Here is a 16,492-nt window from a genome sequence, read left to right as displayed (position 1 = left end):
TTCTGAAGTGAATTTGACACGCGAATGAAGCGGGTTTGATGCACGAATGAAGCGAGTAACCTCAAATGTTCAAGCAGCTATTTACGCGCGAATAACGCGATTTATCTGCGCGTTCCGTGTCTAGTGTGAACGCAGCATTAAAACGCGTGCGTGCTCCCGAATCGTGAAGCAACCGTGTCTGGTACAGGTTCTGGAAACGCAAATGTCATCGGTTCTCTTTCAAATAAACTAGACAAAAAGTGATGAACATGCATCCACAGTCCTGATGCTTTTAAGAGCTCAATATTTGTCTTTTTGTCTTTGCCTAAAGTTAACCATGTATGATAATGAAACGATGATCACATGCACATGGTTAACTTTAGGCAATTTAATAATCTGTTCAAAGTGAAAGCAACCGGTGCTGCTTACAAAAAGACAAATATTGAGCTCTTAAAAGCATCAGGACTGCATCAGTATGTTTCACCTGCTTTTATTTGCTTACGGTTTTATTTGCTTTCATTTTTGTTAAAATAGTTTATATTTTTTTTACAATATTGCTTTTATGGGAGATGAACTCTCCATCTATGTGCAGTTAACTGGTGATCCGAGAGATCTTTAGCCACGACAGATTACCGTGCTTATTTTTGATACATGACAATAGTAATTTCTTTAAAAGTCAATTGCTTTTCTTTCTTTTTTAAGAAATGTTTTGTTTAATAAAAAGTATAGTATACAGCTATATTTAGCTTGTTTTGACACATTAAAAATTTGCGGCTAAGAAATAATTATTGTTTAGTGTGGTTATAGAGATGAATATGGTAAATCGTTAATTATGAGCTCTAAAAAAAATAATGTGAAATAAAAACTAAATGCAATATAACACTATGAAACCATGACTCCTTTGCTCATGCTCATTGAGCAAGTGAATGAGGACGCATGTGGACATAACGCAAAATATAAATCAAGTAATTTTAGCATGTCAACGTCAAATTTATGCATGTAAAATGTATTTTCACAACAGCAAAATTGTAACATTGGCTAGTAACATTGGAAAACTACTAGCTACAGTGGCCAGTGATTTAAAAAAGTTAATGTAAAGCCCTGTACGTAGTGTATGTTTTGTTGTACGTTTCAGATATAGAATCCACTAGAGGGCGTTGTCTACCTTTTTTGCGAATCTAAAATATGTTACTTAGGTTATGTTTGTAGTATGTTTCAGATGACAAATGAGGAATGTGAGGAATTTATTTTTTTTGCAAATCTGAAACACGTTACTTAGGGTACATTTTGTTGTATGTTTCAGATGTAGAATCAACTAGTGGGTGATGTATACATTTTTGCGAATATGAAATATGTACTTAGGTATGTTTTGTTGTATGTTTCATATGTGGAATCCACTAGAAGGCGCTATCTGTTTTTGCAAATGTGAAATATGTTACTTAGGATATGTTTTGTACTATGTTTCCATTGAAAAATCCATTAGAGGGCGAATCTGAAATACGTTAGTTGGGTGTGTTTATTTGTATGTTTCAGATGACAAATCCACTAGAGGGCGCTGTCTACTTTTTCAAATCTGAAATATGTTACTTAGGTTATGTTTTGTAGTATGTTTCAGATGACAAATCCACTAGATGCCGTTTTTTATTTTTTATTTTGTTACTTATTTTACATTTTGCTTTGTTTTAGTTGACAAATCCACTAGAAGGCGCTGTATCTATATTTGCAAATCCGAAATACGTTACCTAAGCTTAGTGTAGAATGTTTCAGATGACAAATCCACTAGAAGGCGCAGTCTACATTTTTGCGAATCTGAAATATGTTAATTAAGATACATTTGGGAAGAATGTTTCAGAAGACAAATCCACAAGAGGGTGCTGTGTACATTTTTGTGACTGTAAAATGCGTTACCTAGGGTATGTTTTGTTGCATGTTTCAGATACCAAATCCACTAGATGGCATTTTTTTATTTATATGTTACTTAGGGTACATTTTGCTTGATGTTTTAGTTGACAAATCCACTAGAGGGCGCTGTATGCATATTTGCAAATACAAAATACGTTACTTAAGCTACATTGTGTAGTATGTTTCAAATGTCAAATCCACTAGAGGGCGCAGTCTACATTTTTGTGAATCTGAAATATGGTACTTGGATAAGTTTGTTGTACGTTTCAGATGTCAACTCCACTAGAGGGTGTAGTCTACATTTTTGAGAAACTAAAATACGTTACTTAAGCTGCATTGTGTAGAATGTTTTGGATGACAAATCCACTAGAAGGCGCTGTCTACTTTTTCAGCAAATCTAAAATACGTTACTAATGCTGCATTGTGTAGTATGTTTCAGATGACAAATCCACTAGAGGGTGATGTCTACATTTTTATGAATCTGACATACGGTACTTAAGCTACGTTTTGTTGTATGTTTCAGATGACAAATCCACTAGAGGGCGCTGTGTACATTTGTGAACATAAAATGCGTTACTTAGGTTATGTTTTGTAGTACATTTCAAATGACAAATCCACTAGAGGACGCTGTCTACATTTTTTGCGAATCTGAAATACGTTACTAAGGCTATGTTTTGTTGCATGTTTCATCATTTCACTGTACATTCATAGAATCTGTTTTTGAAGTTATTGAAATGTTTTTTCAATAATATTTTAAATCTGTGAACACAAAAAAAAACAGCTTGTTTGAATAAAAATTATCATTATTAATATTTTTATGTCCCTCCCCTGCTTGCATTGGCTCTGACTCTTTGACTCCAAATCCAGAAAATAACTATGACCACATTTTGGCTTCACTTTCCTATGGTCGAAGTAAGGGCAGCGGTGTCATCCATCTTTTGTTTTAAACATGTGTTGAACATTATCAGCACTATCAGACAGGCAATTCATTCTCACCGAATGAGCCTCCAATATAAAAGGTGAATCTCTGTCATTCTTGGTCATATGCTATAATAAATGGCTCATATTTGCCCAGTGGCCCGGACTGAATGAGCACAAAGGCTCGGGTCGGTCTGGTTATTGTACAGTCTCTTCCAAAAGGTCACACTGTCTGTGACAAACTCCCTGAAGGGGGAACAGAGATAAAACTGATAGCGAATCTCCACATAACATCGCTTATGCTCGTCATTTATCACTCAAAAGTTTCAGCTGAATGTTTGGAGGAACTGGAGACAAGAAGTTTCAACTAAATATTGCTTATATTTAGGCTAATACTACTGACCTTAAAATATTTCTAACAATTGAAAACTGTTGTTATTCTAGCCAAATTTAAACTTAAAAATAAGACTGTCTCCAGAAGAAAAAATATTATAGGAAATACTGTGAAAAAATTACTTGCTCTGTTACTTATCAGAATTACTGTATATTAAAAAGAAAGAAAAAAAATACAAATCACAAGAGGGCTATTAATTGTGACGTCAACTATACGTCAGCTCACCTCATCATCTTTATTAAGAGCTGATAACCGCAGACCAACACACCAATAATTCTGCCTGTGTGAAGGAATCCAGAGGGACAAAATCAGCAGAAATGACACTGAAGTCTCTCAGACAGCAGCATTGATCTGTGCCGCTGCTGCAGGGAACAATCCCATAATCCCTTGCTCACATTAATTGAACCTGATCCTCCCCGTGTACAGCAGATGAGCAGAAAATAGAAGCAAAAGCAAGAAAATAAAATTAGTTAAAAACGTTTAAAATGACATCTAATGATGTTTAAAAGAGAAAGAATGATGAGTTTCATGTGTTAAGCAGTTTTCATTACTATCATTTCTTGTTGGTTTTAGGCTGAAAAAGCTGTTTGAGGGCCTAAAAAAACATTTATTTTCAATAACAACTTTTTTGAACTGCTTGGGCCCTATTATACACTCGGCGTAATAGGGAGCAAGATGTGTTTGCCGTGATTTGTTTCATTTTTCAGACCAGCACAAGACTAATTTTCACGTTTTGCACCATGTTGTTTAAATAGCAAATTCAATAGTGGTTAAAAAATGGTTATTTTGAGGAACTGAAGTAGACTGCACCAAAGACCATCTAAAAGCTGCTCTAAAGTCCAGCACAGAGCGCGTCAGTTAACACTTTCACATTGCTAAATACACACAGGATGTACAGCAACACACACATATCTTTATAAATAAAATAGAATTAAAGGAATGAAATATTACAAAAATATTATTTTCTACATAAATATAAAAACCACTGCCTCCATGCCTTCACCTAGGGAGGGCTTTTTTCAGTTTATGACAATCTGCATTTGTATAAGGTTATTATTTTTAGCAGTATTATTTATTATATGCATATTTATTTTTGTTTCAATAAAAACAAGTTTAGATTTGTCCATCTGTCTGATTTTGGAGACGTCTGCATCACCATATGGGGCATAAGAACGAGATGTGTGTTTGGACTTTTAACATTTTAACACTTGAAAATCACATATTCAATTTCATCAAAACTGCCTTCTTTCATCTGAGAAATATCGCTAAGTTACAAAGTATGCTATCCATCTCAGATAAAGAAAAGCTAGTCCATGCGTTTATGACTTCTAGGCTGGATTACTGTAATGCACTGTTTGCTGGCTGCCCAGCATACTCTATTAACTTAAATTAGTCCAAAATGCAGCTGCAAGAGTTCGTACCAGGTCTAGAAAATATGATCATATCACCCCAATTGTATTCTCCTTACACTGGCTGCCTGTTAAGTTTCGTATTTAAAAAAAATATATATTTCTTCTTACCTGTAAAGCTTTAAATAATCTAGCTCCTGTTTATCTAACCAACCTTCTGTCTCGCTACAAGCCAGCTCGCTCTTTAAGATCTCAAAGCTCAGGGCTTCTGGTAGTACCTATAATAGCAAAGTCGAGTAAAGGAGGTCGAGCCTTCTCAGTTATGGCTCCTAAACTCTGGAATAGCCTTCCTAATAATGTCCGAGGCTCAGACACACTCTCCCAATTCAAAACTAGATCAACGACCTATCTTTTCAGTAAAGCATACACTCCGTGCATCAATTAGCAGTATGATACATGAATGTGCCCCACGGTGGTTTCTGCGTCTTGTTTACATACACTATGAACAGCAGCTACGCTAATTATTCTCTATTTTCACCGGCAGCCCTCATATGCAGTGACACTGACTCGATCCAAGACCAGTGACAAGATGATCCCAAGGTTTCCAAATCTTGGACCAGGCCGTATCCTGAGCAGCTGCTGTGGTGGTCATGGAGGAGTGGAGAGCATGAGACGATTCCTGTGACGCGCCAGGGACAGATGAGTCTTCGCTGAGGTCCAGCGTTGTCCAGCCTCCGGCTCCTAGACTGCAGCTCTGTACAAGACGTTTAGCCAGAGGGGAAATGTTCGTGTCCAGCTGAGCCTGATTTCTCTCAAGGTTTTTTTAAGTTCCTCACTTCACAAGTTTTTTTTCCTTGCCGCTTCGCCACTGGCTTTCATGGTTCGGGATCTGTAGAGCTGCGCATCGATGGATTACTCTTCAGTGTTTGGAATCTCAGTAGTGATTATTAAACAACACTGAACTGAGCTAAACTTAACTGAACTACACTGAAATCTGAACTACACTGTTTCAATTTACTATGATTTTCTATGTGCCGCTGCTTTGACACAATCTACATTGTAAAAGCGCTATACAAATAAAGGTGAATTGAATTAAATGATTATTAAAAGTGGGGTGTAAACTGACCAGCTAAAGCATCTTTGCTGAAAATGAAACAACAGTAACTCCATTAAAAGTCGGCCAACAAAATGGTCTGGTTTTGAAAGGAAACGCATCAATAATTGAATGACGACATGTCTTTACCTCACAAATGTGTATTATCCATCATAACATCAGTCTTGAGGCAGGCGACATGTGAGTGATGATGATTTCTGCAGGTGTCAGCGGGTGGTCTTCATCACGGGACAAGATTAACTGAGGAACAAAGACGACCAGCCGCGCTGCAACAAACCCCTTCCATGCTGTATTTAATCGAGGACGACAACATAATTGAACCTTTGAACACACGACACCGTCCTGCTGGGAATATGACAGAGAAAGACACTTACAGGCGTTTGTCATTTCACTGGGGCTTTTCAGACCCTTCTGTGGATTTACTGTCACAAAAAAAAAAAAAAAAGTTTTTACCATATTTTCCCAGATAACTGATGACATTTAGCTATACTTGCGGTATTTTTTTTTTAAGATGTTATGTTTAAATATAAATACATGTGTACTACTTATCTTACACTGAGTCATTTAGCAGCAGAGATGGCAAAAGTACCCACATCCTTTACTCAAGTAGAAGTGCAGATACTCATATTTAAAACGACTCTGGTTTAAGTTGAAGTACTGACTACACTTTTGTACTCAAGTAAAAAATAAAGATGTACGGCCTGAAATATGTACTTAAGTGAAAAGTATTCATTACTACTACTACTACTACTACATGTTTTAGTTTCACGGTGGTAACCACATCACAAATCATGTATACATTTATACAAAGTAACTTGCATATCTATATATTTTTTGTATTTTCAGCTGCAAACTAGCCAACAAACATCACTCTACAATATTGTCCAACAACACTGCTCAAAAAGTTGCCCTGTGTGTCATCACCAGGGGCCTCATGTACGAAGACTTGCGTTGAATTCATACTAAAACATTGCGTATGCACAAAGCTGTAAATGTGCGTATGCAGTAAAAAATTCAGATGTATGAAACACTGCGTACGCGAAATCCCACGCATATTCTCTTTGTACATCCGAATTAACGTGAAACTGAGCGCACGTGCATGAGCGCAAAACCCCTCCCTGCCTCCTCCCCCTAATAAATATGGTAATGACTCTACTTTGGCAAAAACCCAGCCTGATCTCACAAGAAAACGTAAGTATCTTATGTTCCCCTTCGGTTGGGGAACTTCAGTGCCATGAATGGGAGGATTCGGATCAGAAGCCGCTTATCTGGAGAGTATTGAACGGGCCAATGAATGAAATTAATTGGCAGCGTAAGCTTGCGCAGGTGTGCGACATCTGCAATTATCTCAGCATATAAGCACACCTGAAGCCAGCAGACGCCATCCTTTTCGCTTCAGATCCTTTCTGAGTGAGTCGATGAGGGTTCCTCTTGCTGATCAGCACTTCAGAGCGAACGAGTGTGTCTCCCGGTCCAGAGTGGGTCTTCGCGGTGGCAGACGGTCGAGCTGGGTTACTCCCTTGCCTGCGGTTCTTTGGGTCCGGTCCTCCAGAGCGGTGCGTATAGTTGCAACTTTCCTAAAAGAGCAACACAGTCGTGCAGCACGTCCTTTTCAGGATGGCGCTCCGACTGTGCGTTTCTGGATGCGGGGGTTTCCTGTCTCCGGATGATGGACACGATCACTGCATTGCATGTTTGGGGGTCCAGCATGTTAATGCGGTGCTCGCGGGCGGTTCATGTCGTCATTGCGATGCCATGACCGTTGCACAGCTAAGATCGCGGCTAACTTTCGCAAGAGAGCGAGCCACCCCAGTTGCCTCCTGTTCTAAAAAAGCAGCGGGCGCTCGGGCAGATCTGAGGGTTTCAGCGGGAGCTAATCCGCCGCCCACGGGCTCGCGGACCTCTCGCTCCTCACGGCGCTCCATCCAAGCTTCGGGTGGTGAGAGTGATCCGTCTAACCAGATGGTAGCTCTCACACTCGCTGACACCGGAGATCAGATGTCCTCCGCGGCATCGGAGGGTGGGCTTTCACTGTCCGACGAAGATCCGGACCCGCTCGCCCCCTCCGGGCAGGTGAGCGCTGTCAAATCGGATCCTGAAGCGGACATGTTAGCCGTGCTTTCCCGGGCTGCTTCGGCCGTGGGGTTGGAGATGGTTTATCCCCCAGCTCCGCGGCCGGACCGACTAGATGGGTGCTACGTAGAGGACCAGAAGGCGAAGCCTTCGAAGCCTCTCGTCCCCTTCTTCCCGGAAGTGCACAGTAGGCTCACGCAGTCCTGGAGGGCACCTTTCTCTGCCCGTGCTGCGAGTGCCTCCGCCCTCACCGCCCTTGACGGCGGAGCTGCCAGGGGGTATGAGGCGATCCCGTCAGTGGAGCGCGCTATCGCGGTCAATCTTTGTCCGCGCGGCGCCTCTACGTGGCGGGGTTTGCCCCGCCTCCCGTCCAAAGCCTGTAGGTTGTCTGCCTCCCTCGGAGCCAGAGCTTATAAGGCTGCGGGCCAGGCTGCTTCTGCTTTGCACGCGATGGCCACCTACCAGCGCTACCAAGCGCAGGCGCTGGCCGAGCTGCACGAGGGCGGGTCCAACCCAAGCTTATTACATGAGCTGCGCACCGCGACCGACTATGCTCTTCGGACTACTAAGTCCGCCGCGTGTGCGCTGGGGAGGACGATGTCCACACTTGTGGTTCAGGAACGCCACCTCTGGCTAAACCTGGCCGATATGCGCGACGTTGACAAAGTTCGCTTTCTTGACTCGCCCATATCCCAGGCTGGCCTGTTCGGCGACACCGTCGGTGAATTCACCCAGGAATTCAAGGCGGTGAAAGAGCAGTCGGATGCGATGGGCAATGTCATCTATCGGCGTGGCCGTAAGCCTGCTCCGCCCGCCGAGCCATCCACCTCCGCTGTTCCTCGCCGAGGGCGCCCGCCAACGAGTGCTGCCCCGCCCCCGCCTGCGCCTCCGGCCAAGCGGGCGCGGCGTTCACCTCGAAAGCAGGCAGCCCCTCCTGCCCAGGGCGCCGTTAAGTCCGGTAAACGGACCGCGAAGCGTCCCTGAGACAGGCCATCCGGAGAAGAGGAAACTTGCTCTTTCCCCGCTGGAGGGCGGGGCCCCGATAACAACGGTACTTTTCAGTGCCACCAAAACATCAGTAAAAGAGCACTTTTTCCCTTCCCCGGATGTGACTGCACGAGTTCTGCCAGTCCGGGACGCGCTGCCTTCCGGCTCGCAGACTCTACGTGCTTCGCCAGTGGCTCACGAGCGCTGGGGGGACGGTCTCCCTTCCCTCAGCCCTCCAGCCCCCTCTCCGGAGTCAGGGTGCGGAGCCAGAGCGAATCGCTCTCCTCCAGCTTTTCCGCGGGACCCTCGTGCTTCCCGGATCAGCACACCCACTCCGCGCTGCCCCACCGCTGGTACGTCAGCGATTGTAGCGATGACTCCATTAGCGAGGGCTCTGCCTGCCTGGTTAGCGCGGGCCAGCCCCTCGCGGTGGCTCATACGCACAATCAGACTCGGTTACGCGATTCAGTTCGCGAAACGGCCCCCCAAGTTTACGGGCGTGTATTTCTCCAGGGTCAACCCCCTGTCCGCCCCTGTCTTGCGAGAGGAGATTGCTGCCCTCCTGGCGAAGGGTGCAATCGAGCCGGTTCCTCCAGCCGAGATGGAGAGTGGGTTTTACAGCCCATACTTCATCGTACCCAAAAAGAGCGGTGGGTCACGGCCAATCCTAGATCTGCGCGTTTTGAACCGCTGTCTGCACAAGCTGCCGTTCAGAATGCTCACGCAGAGGCGCATTCTCCAATGCGTTCGTCCTCGGGATTGGTTTGCAGCCATAGACCTGAAGGACGCGTATTTCCATGTCTCCATTCTTCCACGCCACCGCCAATTTCTGCGGTTTGCGTTCGAGGGTCGAGCGTGGCAGTACAAGGTCCTCCCCTTCGGGCTCTCTCTGTCTCCGCGGGTCTTCTCCAAACTCGCGGAGGGTGCCCTAGCGCCCCTTCGGCTCGCGGGCATTCGCATACTCAGTTATCTTGACGACTGGCTGATTTTAGCCCACTCGCGGGAGCAATTGATTATGCACAGGGACAAGGTGCTTCGGCATCTCCGCCTACTGGGGCTTCAGGTCAACCGAGAAAAGAGCAAACTCGCCCCCGTGCAGAGGATTTCTTTTCTCGGGATGGAGCTGGACTCGATCACCATGGTAGCGCACCTCTCCGAGGAACGCGCTCGCCTGTTGCTGAACTGTCTGAGGGAGCTCGACAGCAAACTAGTGGTCCCACTGAAGTTCTTTCAGAGGCTCCTGGGGCATATGGCATCCGCAGCCGCCGTCACGCCGCTCGGGTTGCTCCATATGAGACCACTTCAGCACTGGCTTCACGATCGGGTCCCCAGACGCGCATGGCACGCGGGCACACACCGGGTCTCGGTTACTGCGCTGTGTCGCCGCGCCCTCAGCCCTTGGAACGACCCCTCGTTCCTACAGGCCGGTGTGCCTCTAGGACAGGCGTCCAGCCATGTTGTTGTTTCAACAGACGCTTCCAACACGGGTTGGGGGGCCGTGTGTCGCGGGCATGCGGCTGCGGGCCTCTGGAAGGGTGCCCAGCTGCATTGGCATATCAATCGCCTAGAGCTGTTGGCAGTGTTCCTCGCTCTCCACCGCTTTTTACCGGTGCTGGAGCGGCAACACGTGCTGGTCAGGACGGACAGTACGGCGGCGGCGGCGTATATCAACCGCATGGGGGGTATGCGCTCTCGCCGCATGTCTCAGCTCGCCCGCCGTCTGCTCCTCTGGAGTCACCCGCGGCTGAAATCGCTGCGCGCCATTCACGTCCCAGGCACGCTCAATCGTGCAGCCGATGCGCTCTCACGACAGCTGTTACGCCCTGGAAAATGGAGACTCCACCCCGAGTCTGTTCAGCTGATATGGGCGCGATTCGGGGAGGCCCAGATCGATCTGTTTGCTTCCCCCGAGAACGCTCACTGCCAGTTGTTTTTTTCCCTGACCGAGGGCTCTCTCGGCACGGATGCACTGGCCCACAGCTGGCCTCGGGGCATGCGCAAGTATGCGTTTCCCCCAGTGAGCCTGCTCGCGCAGTTTCTGTGCAAGGTCAGGGAGGACGAGGAACAGGTTCTGCTAGTTGCGCCCCTTTGGCCCAACCGGACCTGGATATCAGAGCTCTCACTCCTCGCGACGGCCCTCCCCTGGCGGATCCCTTTGAGAGAGGACCTACTCTCTCAGGGACAGGGCACCATCTGGCACCCTCGCCCCGATCTTTGGAACCTCCACGTGTGGTCCCTAGACGCGAGGAAGACTTAGGTAACCTACCGACTGCGGTGGTTAATACCATCACTCAGGCTAGAGCCCCCTCCACGAGGCGCGCCTACGCCCTGAAGTGGAGTCTATTCACTGAATGGTGCGTCTCTCGCAGAGAAGACCCCCGAAATTGCCAGATTAGTGTTGTGCTCTCTTTCCTTCAAGAGAAGTTGGACAGCAGGCTGTCGCCCTCCACTCTCAAGGTTTACGTGGCCGCCATCTCCGCTTATCATAGCGCGGTAGCTGGCGGCACCGTGGGAAAGCATAACCTGGTCATCCAGTTCCTTAGGGGTGCTAGGCGAATTAATCCATCTCGCCCCCCTCTCATGCCCTCTTGGGATCTCGCCCTCGTTCTCACGAGTCTGCGATCCGATCCCTTTGAGCCACTCGAATCAGTATCTCTAAGATTTCTGTCCCTGAAGACAGCTCTGCTGGTTGCGTTGGCCTCCATCAAGAGGGTCGGGGACCTGGAGGCATTTTCGGTCAGTGACTCGTGCCTGGAATTCGGGCCGGATTACTCTCACGTTATCCTGAGACCCCGCCCCGGTTATGTGCCCAAGGTTCCTACCACCCCCTTTAGAGATCAGGTAGTGAACCTGCAAGCGCTGCCCCCGGAGGAGGCAGACCCAGCCCTTTCTTTACTTTGTCCAGTTCGCGCTCTGCGCATTTATGTGGACCGTACTCAGAATTTTAGATCATCTGAGCAGCTCTTTGTCTGTTATGGCGGTCGGCAGCAGGGAAGTGCCGTATCGAAACAAAGATTATCCCACTGGATTGTGGATGCCATTTCACTCGCTTATTCGAGTCGAGGTCAGCCGTGTCCCCCGGGAGTACGTGCACACTCCACTCGGAGCGTTGCATCCTCTTGGGCGCGTGCACGCGGCGCCTCTCTAACAGACATCTGTAGAGCTGCGGGCTGGGCGACACCCAACACATTTGCAAGGTTTTACAATCTGCGAGTGGAGCCGGTTTCCTCAAGGGTATTAGGTAACCCTTTGGTGATTGAGGAGACAACTCGGTAGGGTGTTGAAACACGCTTGCTGCGCCATTCTCCCTAACACGGAGGTACGTGCGCCTTTTTTATCTGTCAGTAAAGTTCCCCGTCAGGTGAGCCCTGCAGATTCCTCCGTGGCCCCCAGCACTGACTCAGCGGAGGAGTCACTTGCTGGCCCACTACGTTGTAGGTCTGCCCGCTGGTCAGCCCGCGTTTTGGGTATAGGTGCCTGCTATGCGTGATCCCCACTAGGCGATCCCATATGCTTATTCCGCCACGGTTAAGTCCCCCCCCTGGGCGGACCCGTGTCTTCCCTCTCCGCTAACCACTCTTTGCTATGCGTACTCCCCCTTTTTAGGGCTAGTCCATAGGTAAATTCTGCCATCTATCCCCCCCTTGGGTAACGGATGGCCTCCGCAGCGTCCTCCCTATCGGGATTGCACGCTTCCCAACGTACTGTCGTATTTCCTAGAATTATCTAGATGCTCACGACTTCCCAAAAAATATATCTAAATCCGTAAAACTTCTGTTGAAGTAGGATAAATTAGGGCCAGGGACACGTTGGAGGACCGCGCCCCCCATGATGTGGGTGCGTCACGCTTGCTTGACTATCTCCTCATCGGGGGTGTTGGTAAGGTGCAGTCATTATGGCGCTTTCCATATTCTCCCATTCATGGCACTGAAGTTCCCCAACCGAAGGGGAACGTTCGAGGTTACAGAAGTAACCCTTCGTTCCCCGAGGAGGGGAACGGAAGTGCCATACTCCGTCGCCATAATGACTGTCCCTTAGCTGTTTGAAAGTCTCTTCAGCTTAAAAGGATGGCGTCTGCTGGCTTCAGGTGTGCTTATATGCTGAGATAATTGCAGATGTCGCACACCTGCGCAAGCTTACGCTGCCAATTAATTTCATTCATTGGCCCGTTCAATACTCTCCAGATAAGCGGCTTCTGATCCGAATCCTCCCATTCATGGCACTTCCGTTCCCCTCCTCGGGGAACGAAGGGTTACTTCTGTAACCTCGAACGTTTTGTCAGTTAAGTGGCTAATTCGTACGAATTCAGTCGTACGAAATTGTACGATTTGAAAAAGGAGGTGTGGCAACTAACCCCACCTCTAAACCCAACCATTGGGGGATGAGCAAATCATACTAAATTGTATGAATTAGATCTTACGTATTCATACGAATTAGCCACTAAATCAAAAAGTTACGAATTGCTGTGAGAAACGAAAAAGCAATGGCAAAAGCAAGCAAGAAGAGAAACTTTGAACAGAATGTGAATTGGAGGTGCTCCTATAGGAGGTAGAATGAAGAAAAACAGTGTTATTTGCAAGTTTGTCCTGCGGAATTAAAGGTGCAGTAGGTGATCTGCAAAAATGCTAACCGCTTAGCATATTATCTTTGGACGGCGGGGAGGGACTGTGATTCAAAGCCACACCCCCTGAAATCGTGAGCGCGCACCGCATCACAACAGCAGACAGACAACCCACTAGTTCATGTCATTCGCCAGTTAGTTAGTACCAGCGCAGTGCAGGAATTACATTTATTACTAAGCCACACTTACATGCTATTTCAGAGTGAATATTTACAGTAGCATGGTGAACAGTATAGGAAGGCTGTCATTGTTAAAAAATGACCCAATGTGAATATAAAAGCAACTTCAGCTCAATAAAGCAGGTTAGGTGGAATAGCGCTATTTAATGATGTTTTGTCATTGAACTAAATATAAATCTACATCATAGATGCTGTAAAAGGACCTTATGAAACTGAAAACAATCACATCAATCTTTCACCGGGAGATTTCAGTGGCTGAACAACACTTCTGTGCATATAAGTCATTCATAACAGAACACAATCTAACATAAGCTTAGCCTGACTAAAATAGTCTTAAAACAGAACATTACCTGTCTAATAGTAATACTTTAGCCATGGTGTCGTCCTTCCTCCAGCGTGCAAAACTAACTCCAATACTGATTCAAGTTTTTAAAAGTTTCAATTCAGCATTTAATTTCTCCTGGTTTGTCTCGTGAGTCGTGACTGCGCAGCCGCTTATGCAGATGGGGACGTGCGAATGGCGGATCTGCGTGAACAGATGCGCAGAAGTCCGAATCTGCATTTGCTGACAGACAGTCTGACCTGCTTATCGGAATTATGAGAGATGTCTGTCCGACTCTATTTAATTGGATGAACATTTTTTAGTTTTATGCTTTCCCCAGAATATAAAAATACATATAAACACATTTAGATAATTTACTGTAATTATGACTATTGGACTGTGAAGAGACTTTCAACCAGCACAACTAAACATGTTTCTGAAGACAATCACCTACTGCACCTTTAATAACAAAAGAAAAAAAATAGAGTGGAAGAGTTTAGCTGACGAGGTTAAAGCAGTGGGGTCAGAACAGCGCATGTGCAAGTGAATTAAAAAAAGAAATGGTCCGATGTAAAGGTGTAACATTTTGTAGTGTCTATTTGGGCCAAGTGCAAATAGCACACCTTGATGGAATGAGCTAACATTAGTTGAGTGATTTAGCTCATTTGATTGACAGTGACAACAAAACTAAAGAGAGGGGACATCAGCAAGATGAGTGGCGTAGCCCGTAAAGCGCATGGCAACATGTTGACACTATCATTTACGAGCCACTATCATTCATCTTTTTCCCTTTACATATCAGATTTTGCCTAGTCTTCATCAAGAGGAAGTAAGAATTATTAATAAGTGTGTTTTATGTTAGGCTCATTTGAGCACAATATTATTTGCACATTTATTGAAATGTTTCCGATTCATGTACAAAAATTCATTTTCAGATGGCGCCTTTAAAGCAATGTGCGTGCAATGGATCAATCAGATTACATTGAGAAAACCGGTCATCGCAAATTGCGCTTTAATGTTTGGCTGGTCAACTGTATGGCATGGAAACCTTATACACCTGCTAGACATGCGGATGATCCAATCCCATACAGCTGCCATTGCACGACTCAAAGATACTTTGTAGTGTGCAATTTAATACAACTGTCTCTAGGAGTCACCAATACAAATAAAACAAACACACACAACAAATGCACTTACGCCAGACATGAAGTTGGCATGGACCAACCCATACTCTCACGTTCATTTCATCGTTAGTAAATCCAAACGCAGCATTGATACATGAGGCCCCTGAACCCCTGTGAACAAAACCAGGACCCCCTCTTATTTCTCCCACCTCACCTCACCACACGACAGCACGAAACTAAGTGTACCTCACACTAGTGAGTAGGCTTGACAAAGCACCTGTAGAAAACAAACTCTTTCATCTCTTTGACAATTTAAATACATGTTCTTTCCAAAAAAAAAAATAAATAAAAATCCCCTAAAATTTTACCATCAGCAAAAAAACAACAACAAAAACAACAACAATAAAACAAAGAAAAACACTGTGGATTGATGGTGTGAGCTTTACACAGTTGAGTGGGCTTGACAAACCACCTGTAGAAACACTAATATTATATTTTGTACACATTTGGAGGTGGCATGCTTTTACAATTAGCAAAAAAACAACAAAAATAAAAAAAGGAAAACACTGTGCATTGATGGTGTGAGCTTTACACAGGTGAGTGGGCTTGACAAACCACCTGTAGAAACACTAATGGTATATTTTCTACATATTTGGGCCGAACATGATTGTACAATCAGCAAAAAAAAAAAAAAAAAAAAAAAAACACTGCATTTATGATATGAGCTTTACACAGGTGAGTGGGTTTGACAAACCACCTGTAGAAACACTAATATTATATTTTGTACACATTTGGAGGTGGCATGATTTTACAATCAGCAAAAAAACAACAAAAATAAAAAAAGGAAAACACTGTGCATTGATGGTGTGAGCTTTACACAGGTGAGTGGGCTTGACAAACCACCTGCAGAAACACTAATGGTATATTTTGTACTACTTTGTATATTGCAGTGTTTAATTATTACATATTTTATATTGTATCGCTTTGGGTTTAAGAAAAGAACATTACAAATAAAACGCAATAATAATAATGACAATAAACAATATATTAAAATGTGAAGGAGCATTTGGTTGGATCACAAAAATTCATACTTGGAGTCAGGTTGTGGTTGTGAAACCCACTGGGAAAAAAGTTTTGAAATCGCATGACGTATTGAGATTATTAAAACAAACATCTTTAATTCCATGCACAGTAAGGAGAATAGAAGCATATTTTGAAGACTCACCATAGCCTCCAGCATGCAGAGGATTAGAGCCAGGGATGACCTTCCCCTGGTGTCCTTCACAGCTCCAGCAGCGTCATTACACTGACAGATTTACAGCACAGAGAACGTCAGTCATGCATTCACTCACAGATGAAATATATTCAACAGCCCACAAACATCACAATCAGCAAAATGTAAATACGAAAACAACGGCTGAGGAAGGTTGTGACGTGAACACGAATGTGCGGAAAATAAAAGCTTTCTTCTAGATAAACATCGAAAAAGGTGGATTATGATGTTCAAAAATATAATATTATTTGCAACAT

General features: G+C 45.1%; 1 protein-coding gene across 1 annotated transcript in view; it reads right to left on the bottom strand.

Annotated features, from left to right (window-relative positions):
- Nucleotides 1–1,234: 1,234 nt before the first annotated feature.
- adamts17 (ADAM metallopeptidase with thrombospondin type 1 motif, 17) overlaps nucleotides 1,235–16,492 on the bottom strand; it is a 328,430-nt gene continuing 313,172 nt past the window's right edge. Inside the window, exons 23-25 of the transcript XR_015495085.1 lie at nucleotides 16,188–16,268; nucleotides 5,786–6,001; nucleotides 1,235–3,599 (exon numbers count right to left, since the gene is read on the bottom strand). The gene's annotated coding sequence lies outside the window, so the exon portion shown is untranslated. The remainder of the gene's footprint in view (nucleotides 3,600–5,785; nucleotides 6,002–16,187; nucleotides 16,269–16,492) is intronic.

This window comes from Danio rerio, chromosome 7 (genome assembly GCF_052040795.2).
Source record: "Danio rerio strain M-AB ecotype USA chromosome 7, GRCz13ab, whole genome shotgun sequence".
In the NCBI taxonomy this organism is placed as follows: domain Eukaryota; kingdom Metazoa; phylum Chordata; class Actinopteri; order Cypriniformes; family Danionidae; genus Danio; species Danio rerio.
The sequence above is the reverse complement of the archived record's forward strand: the minus strand, read 5'-3'. Positions and strand labels throughout refer to the sequence as shown.